The 8581-nt window shown below is 46.3% G+C and overlaps 1 protein-coding gene across 1 annotated transcript in view; it reads left to right on the top strand.

The window, feature by feature from the left end:
* Window positions 1-1762: 1762 nt before the first annotated feature.
* plxna1b (plexin A1b) overlaps window positions 1763-8581 on the top strand; it is a 190172-nt gene continuing 183353 nt past the window's right edge. The window contains 1 exon segment of the mRNA XM_030091523.1: window positions 1763-1878. The gene's annotated coding sequence lies outside the window, so the exon portion shown is untranslated.

Genomic DNA, 8581 nt, shown 5'->3' with positions numbered 1-8581 from the left:
CTCAAACAACACAGCCAAGGTTTTCCCTCTGCTGCAGCGGAAGAGAAACGCTACCTTTATCTTCTGCATTTTATTTGATTTCAGGTTGTGTGAGGGAGGTGAGATGTTTCCATGCTGTGTGTGGGGGAGGGTTGGAGGGATAACACCCCCTCTGATAGACTTATATAACAGCTTACAACAGATTATAACAGCTACGCTTTATCAGCAGACAGTTTCTGTGAAACTCACCTGACTGACTTAGAGCACACACACATTTCCACATATTGAGAAGTAATTTATCAGGAGTTTCTATGTTCTCCCCACGCATGTGTGAAACTGAAGGACACTGGGAACAACCTGTGTGTTTACGTGTGTGTGTGTGTGTGTGTGTGGGAGTGTGCTGCCAGCATGCTGTGACCCTGAGTTGGACAAAGCAGTGGAGGAGATGGAATTTTGCATCCAAAGAGGGAAAATTGAGCCAATAGATGCTTTCACTGCAATCTTCGACCCTGTTGCACTTATTGTTGTGTACTGTGAGCAAATTTTACCATATACATTTGTCATAAGTATATTTACAATACAATCAGTTCTTTATTAATTTATTAAGATTAGTTTCAGTTTAAAACTCTTAAGCTTAAAAAAAGAATAATGCATGACAGACTGCATTAACACTCCAACATGTCCTATTCTGATATTTGTTATTATGTTTTCCTCACTTTATATTATTTCAGAAATGGCAAATATACTTCATTTTGGGGAAATCTATGTTTTTCTCCTTATATTTGCTTGTTGGCTGTTGCTATACATCAAATATATAATGACTATATAGATTTGATGCTTTCCATCAACGATATTCTTGTGCTTTATCACACCTGAGAAGGTGAATGCTGGAAAAGAGTGGTGCTACAACTATGTAATCCATAAGTTGATCAGAGAAATAACTCTTAGCATGATCAATTAAATATTTAATCATGTTACGCAAATCTTATTAAAAAGACTGAATGTTTCAGTCTTATTCCTGCACATGGTTTAGTGGAAAGCTATCTGTTAGGATGAAATCAGAGATTCAGAGAATCACATTTCATATCTGAAGTGTTTGTGAACACAGGTCAACAGTGTAAAATCAATTTGGTAATGCAACACGAGAAAACAAATGCATTTAAGAATAAATAAAGCAAAACACAAGTGAGGGGTTGGTTAAGGTCGTCATGTGTGTCTGTAAAATGCAATCAATTCTGTTATTCATTAGATATATACGAAAAAAAAACCCTCCGTGATGAAATATATGCACATAATCAGTTTCACTGTCTGCACAGGACCACAGATTTTAGGCATGCATTTTAAACTGCAACAATGTTTAAAGAGGAATCAATACATGGTTTTGTGACATTTAATAGTATATTGCACCAGGAAGCCTTCTCAAAAATGTCAGAAGGTTGAAGTTGCACCACTTTCTCTTTGCAAATTTCAACTTTTTCAAGTTTTATACATAAAAACGAACTAAAAAATGCGATGGTGCTGCTTTGCACCAGCACAAAAGGGAAAACGTTTAGAGTTGCGGTGATTGATAGATTATTATGCTGTCATTTTAATGGCTGATGTGATTCATGTGGCCTCTGGAATAAAATGATTTGACGGCCCTGCGCTGCATAGTCAGGCTGTGGAAGCCCTCTATGGGCCAGAGGCGGTACTGCAGCGGCGGGGCGCCTCCTCCTCCTCCTCCTCCTCCTCCTCCTCCTGCTGGAGCCGGGACTGCATTCCTCTTCTCTCCTCTCTATTCACACGCAGGGAGCCGCCGGAGAGAGAGCACCGCCACTCCGTGACCAGCGTGGAAATGTTCCCAAGTTTTGGAATTTAAAACCATGGCGAGGATATGAAGCCGGAGGACCGCATGAATCTGTAAGTAGCGGGGAAACTCCGGCGCGAGGCTCTCTCGGTGCGCACGGAGCCGGTTTGTGTTGGAAACCCCGAGCTCCCTCCGTGTGTCTGTCGACTTTCTGCCGTGCCGTTTTCCTCGCTCCGTGGCCGCTTCCTCTCGCGTCTCGGCTCGAGACGCTTTAGCGCGTCTTGCGTGAGTTTCTCCAGGCTGTAAAAACTCTACCTGGGAGCGAAGGAAACACGCTGGTCTCCACTTCTTGAGGCGTGTATGCGTGATTCCCGTGAGGCTGTGTTGAGCGCGCGCCCCGGTGTGACCACCAGTCGGACTGATCCACACCAAAGTGTTCAGCTGCGGATATCTGAGGGCGCAGCGTGGCGCGAGATCCCGGCGATCTCCTCACTGCTCCCGCACACACCTCTCCTCTCCTCTCCTAACACCTGGCGTGAGAGCAGCAAAACTACACTGGCATTATGCGTGTGCGAGCGTAAATGTGTACGCGCGCAAGTGAGCTCGGGTTTGGCGCAGTGTGCGAGGTGACTTTTTTTATTTATTATTTTTTAGGGGGGCTTGGCTGGGTTGCAGCGTTAAATCAAGAGACTTTTCGGGAGTGTTTGAGTGGAAAGCTGCGAGCTTTGCTGGTGTTGGATCAGCTGGATGTGCTCGCAGCGCGTCCATGGCTGTTGCATCGCCTCGGAGGAGGGATGCCACCACCTCCACCTCCACCGTGCTTGATCACAGGTATTCACGCGGATATTCCGGGCGAACAGTCCAGGAGGACCGGGACAGCGCCGCGCGTCTCCACACGAAACCCGTGCGTGTTTGTTCTGTCATATCCGAGCGCGTCTCGCTGCCCTCTCCTCCCTAAACGGACCTCGGGGAGGAGTTGTGTCCGATCCCTCCAGACGCGCGCCTTAAAAATCGATTCCCTCTATTAGCTTTGAAATAATTAGAAATTGCGTTGGTGTGCCGCTGAAAGGAGGGCTAATCTGCTAACGAATGGGAGGCAATTTGTAAGCTTTGTTATTCGACAGCAATTGAATTCCCCCCTTTCTGCGCCGGGGATGGAGTGGTGAGAGCCTGTCTGTGGGTGTGTGTGTGTGTGGAGTGCGCAGTGGTTGTCAGCTATTGAAAATGCTCTCATTGCTTCTATCGGATTCTCCTCAGTTCTATTTTTTTTTAATCAAATCCCAGTTAACTAAATTAGCCTCCCCTCCCAGACCCCGCACGCTGCGTGAATTCATTTCCAGCCAGTTCTAAGCTCGCATTCATGACTCATATTAGAGGAACAAGGGTTTAGACCGAATTTTAACCTTTTTGCAGGGAGAGGGAGTGAAGATGAAGGGGGGGGGAAAGCAGGGTTACTGAGGACCAGACTACAGCCTAGTGACTGAAATCACATCCAGTGTTGCTTGAATATTGATGCTGCAGCCCTACAGTGTGCGACCAAGACAGGTAACGCAAACCTGATGGCAGTGAGTTGTGTGTTTTATTCATGGTGCACGCCCTGGAAGACACAGGCTTGATGTGATGTTGTGAAAATTCTTCGTCATATGTGTCACGACCCAGTTTTGCACCGGTTGGGTTGAGGGACGGCTCCTTATTGACGGTTGAATTAAATGACGTGCATTCACATGTAAATTATTTGGGATTTGAACCGAAACACAAGTGTTTGTTTAACAAGACACACACACACACAGGACTCGGTTATTGTGACAACCACGCCACCCAACGCAAGTACACCTTACACCTTTAGTCAAAGCAAGTGTTGTTTGCACGAGTGTGTAACTGACAGCAGGGAGTGGCGGCCGTGTAAGCAAACACAACAATGAGCCTCTTCATGCACTTGCTTGTAAAATCACATTTTTCTAGCAACTAGCTGCCGCAGATAGTGAATGTTTCATTTTGCTCCTGTGGGGGGGAAAAAAATATGTAAGTGGTTATTGACATGATAATGTGATCATAATGATGTGTGTGTATGTTTTGACAAGCCCAAACAACCACACGGTTCAGGAGCCGTCTGTGACAGGTGCCGGTCTCACCTCGGTGTATCATGCTCTCCCGCTCTCAAAAAAAGTTCCCACCTTCCCCTGGCGGTGCATCTGAGGTCCTCCAAAAAATCATTTTTGTTTTGCACAGAATGTGACCTTGTATGGCATTTTACATGAAAGCTGACAACCCAGCCAGAAAATTACAAGCAATTTGCCTCAATCTTCCCTAATTATGATACAGATCTGCCCCACAATAGACCAGCGGTGTCATGAATTTTCAAAGTCCGCCCCGTCCGGTCAGCCCCGCCGCTGTGAAGGGTAAAGCTGTGATGTCCAAACTTTGGAATTCGAGCTGACATGTGCTCTTTGCACCCCTATGGTCCTGCCTTTGTGTGGCTCTCCCCACGTCGCATTCCTCCGGTCCTTTCAGCGAGCGGCATATTTAGAGACTAATTAGATTGTAGATGGGTGACAAAGCAGAAGGGCCGCGCCGAAGTGAGAACTGAATCACGTCTTGGCACTGTGTGGCAAAGGCCTTTAACATTTACATTTTGGCTGATCTATTGCTGAAGGATTTCCAGTCCTTCCCCCCCCGGTGGTGCTTCAGGTTAAGTCATGACGTTGATTGTTGGGGGACCCGGGCTGGAGCAGAATGCAAGTTGCAATAACTATAAAAGACATCGGCTGAATAGACACTATTGATGAAGGATTTCCAACAAGGGACTCGGAGCAAAGGACTTAAATTAAATTCCTGCTGTCTCAAGTGGAACTTTTCTCAGTTGGAGTGAAAATTGCTTCCCTGGGTCAAGGAGATTGTTTATGTATGGGAATGGACTTTCAGTGCATAACTGTATTCTTCAGGGCATGCTCCGCCGTGATTCATGGCTGTCATGCAGAGGGCCGATATATGGAGCGTGTTCACACCCGCAGCCTGCTGCTGCCGCCGCCGCTGTGATGTTAAAGTGCAGAAATCCAGCTTCCAGTGTCCCTTTACTGTTTGACATTTTAAACCTGTGCAACAACCTCATCTTCAGGCACTTCCTCTTCTCGCCTTCTCTCCCTGCCTCCGCTCCTCCTTCCTGCCTCCAGACTCCCGCTGCCACTCAGGCTTTTCTCTCCTCGTCCTTCCTCCCGCGGTCTCACCCTTCCCTCTTCCTCTCTTCCTGTCAGGAACTGGCTGTAGTCTATTTCTGCCTCCTCACTCCTTCCACGCCTCCTCTCCCTTTCATTTTTCTCATTTATCTCCTCATTCTCCTTTTCCTGCTCTCCTACGCTCTCGCTCCTTGTCTCGTTGCATGCTGCTTCCCTTCCTCAACCTCTCTCTTTCTCCAGGCGAGTCTAAGCCAATGTGATGTAAGGCCTTCCTCCCACTTTCATTTTCATCGTCTGTCTTTTCATTTTCTGTTCACGCTGCTTGGCTGCTTGAAGTCCCCTCGTTTCCACTTTACAGCTGTTGGGACTGCTAATCATCATTGTTGAAGTTTTAGAGGCACAATAAAGTGTTTTGGCTTGACCGGCCAGCAGTAAAAGCTCTGAGAAAGGAACACACAGGTGGCGATATGCCAAATCAGAAATTTTCTTTATACACTACAATATTTTACCAGAAGGAGGCTTCATGCACCAACCTTGCAGCGGGTCCTCAAACCCAACCTCCAGGAAGGGAAAGGCAAAAACACTAACATGGTCTTAAAATATCTAAGGAGTTCCACAGCTCCTTGCATGGAGGGGAAAATCATGACAATGAAGAGCGCATTGAATTATCAATCTGCCTTGCTCAGGGAAAAAGCAAGTGCTTCTCCAAGAGAATCCCCACGAACTGATACAGCGGTTATGTCAACAAGTGTCACGAATGCCTGCTGTGAACCTTTGGCCCCGATGTGTAATTGAGGGCTTTCTTGGCTCGGTGCTGCTGTAATGTAATACCTGTTTTCATATCATAGCCGGTAGAGATAGTGTGTTTCTATTACATAAGATTTCATTTATGTCAGTCTTGCTAAAGAGGTTAGCCGGAGTGGCATGTTGCTGGCGCTCCGTGCTGCTTTTCTCAGTTTATTCTTCCTCCAGGTTTTTTTTTTTTTTTTTTTCCCCATTTCTTCTTTCCTTGATTTTCTCACATTTTCTCCCTCAGCGTCACCTTTCCATCTATCTCGGCGTTTCTCCCCGTCCTGTCTCTCTCTCTCTGAGTATTTTGCTCGGTCTCTCTGGGGTTTGTGAGGCGCCCGGAGGCGAGGAGCCACACAGCGGCAGCAATATTAAAACGCACTAAAGAGAGACCAGCAGCGGGGCTCTGTCTCAAGGCTCTGTTGTATACAGACACACACACACACACACACACACACACACACACATACACATCCACACACACTCCCATGGCTCTCATGGTGCTAACACCTATCCAGCCGACAAGCCTTAATATGAAATAAACTCACTCGCCAATACCTGGCGGGCCTGTCTTGACTGACTGCTCAAATAGGAATGACCTCCATTTGGCCCAAGTAAGACGCTGGGATTGAGAGTCAGTGGGCGGTGTTGAACGGGGAAAGTGTCGGTGCATTACGAATCATATCAAAAGGTGAGTTTGCAGGTGAGCCTGCAGCATAAACTCTCATCATTGCCAATCAGAAGCACATTTAAAGTTAGACCAAGCTATCTCCATGCTCCATCGCATTTTGAAAAGAAAAGAGAGCACGCTCAGGGCTCCACAGCTTTATTTCAGTCCCTAGAAACTGCCTGAATTAGTGTAGACGCATGCAAGTGAGTGCCCGTGTGGAGAATTGGAAATGAAAGCATAGTCTGTATTGTTTGATGCCTTGACCTTTTCTTAAAAAAAAAAAGAAAAAAAAAGATTCCTTGTTGCATTCCTCTCTTCAGATGTCGTCCAATAAATGTGCCCGCTGTGGTGGCAGAGCAGAAATGCCCTCTGCCAGAAAAATATCTTCTTTTTTCCTCATTCTTTGAGGAAAGCAGCCTTAGTTTCTCTGTCTCAGTTGTGCTCATCCAAGTGAACTGTCTGTTATGTATAATTAATTTTCTTCTCTCTCCCAGTTTATTTTTATCGCCTACTTTAAACCGCCTTTTTTTTTTTTTTTTAAGGACCCCTCCCCCGCTTCTGTCCTCCACAGTGCCTGCTGAAAGTGACAGCTGCTTGGGTACAGGGAGGGGGGGTGCTTTTTGAAGCAGGCACTAAAAAGGCCACTCACTCAAGACAAACTTGGAATAGAAAATTCTCTGTCGCTTTGACAGTATCAAAAACATGTCTGCTAATCTGGCTGCAAATTGAAAATAAACTCCACTGTAGTGCGTTCTCCCTGTTGGGGTACACAATTTACATGCCCTCCTCTTTTGTTCAGAGGGTTACTGATTGGTTTTTTTGTAGAAAATGTAAAGTAGAGTGACAAGATTGACTTAAGTAATGCTTGAAGACCGTCTCTTGTTCACCGTTTTGCAGACTTTCCCTTTACAGAGGAGAGCACTGCATTCAATTTCTTTTCTTATCAAGTTAAATTGACAATCTCTTATTTAATTTGTGGAATGGGCTCCCGTCCAAACCGAAGAAACCTCGTCATCAGTCGCGTTTGACCCGCATCTCTCAGCGTGCCGCTGCTTCGGATTGAGTTACAGTCGTCCCGAAGGTTCTGCCTGATGGTCCAAAGATGTAGCATTGACCCCCTCCTCTGCTTGTGACCCGGCATCCTCGGGTAGAAGTCCCACCGCCCCCGCAGCACGTGGGCACAACCTCAGTGGATGGGGTTTCTTCCCTGGCATGCTAATGCTCTCGTCAGCATTCTGTCCATCTTGCCGCAGACAGCGACTCAGACTGGCAGCTCGGGTCTCCAGTTTTTTTTTTGTGGACATAAAAATTGCCTTCTCTTGTTGCCGTTCCCCCCTGTCAAGACGAGCCGGGGGCCTTTTATCGATCAGGAAGTCACAGTTCCGTCCGGTAACATAAGACAACGCCTATACTTGTCGTCGCCATGGTTGTGATGTTGTGTAGTTTTATTGCTGAGGCTCGCAGCTGACGCTCAGTACGCTCCGTTACAGTGACTACGCCTGCTCTCTTGCCTTTTTCTTTCGATTAGCTGCGACAGAATTCAACTGCAATAATCCCAGTCATTATAAGTCACGGTTGCAGCGTGTGGCTCTGAAGTCAGTCCTGCGACTCGCTCTCTGGCATCAGATGAAGGTGAGGCAGAGTCACACATCACTTCCACATTCAATTTACCGTAAAGACATATGCAGCTGTTTAATGGTTCGATACAGTATGGCTCATTATTTTTTTTTCTTATTAAAAGAATTAAAAGACGGTTCTGAAGAAATTCAGTGCCAGTATTGCTTCTTTTTATGTTACTTTATCTCACATGCTGCGTAACCACCACCAGCTCACATGCAAATTTTGTGTGAAAATGTGTGAGCCGTGTTTGTTTCACTTGTTCTTTCAGTCATATTACAACTTTCGTGATCAGGGGAAAAAAAGGGGGGGGGGGGGGGGGGGGGGTGTAGATGACAATGCAGTTTAATGGTTTCCCTCGTTTAAAAGTCTGACAGGAGGAGTATGGGTATTAAAGTCAGATACCCTTTCAGCGTCCACTGAGTGGCTTCACTGCTATCTGTTATCAATGCTCTGTCATTGAGTTCTGAAGGTACAGACCTCATCAGCATCACTAAACAGGCACCATGCTCATGTCAAGATCTGCTCATTTTGTAATTGGATCTCGCTACACATGATAATGGGAGG

Source organism: Salarias fasciatus, chromosome 5 (genome assembly GCF_902148845.1).
Source record: "Salarias fasciatus chromosome 5, fSalaFa1.1, whole genome shotgun sequence".
NCBI lineage: Eukaryota > Metazoa > Chordata > Actinopteri > Blenniiformes > Blenniidae > Salarias > Salarias fasciatus.
The sequence above is the reverse complement of the archived record's forward strand: the minus strand, read 5'-3'. Positions and strand labels throughout refer to the sequence as shown.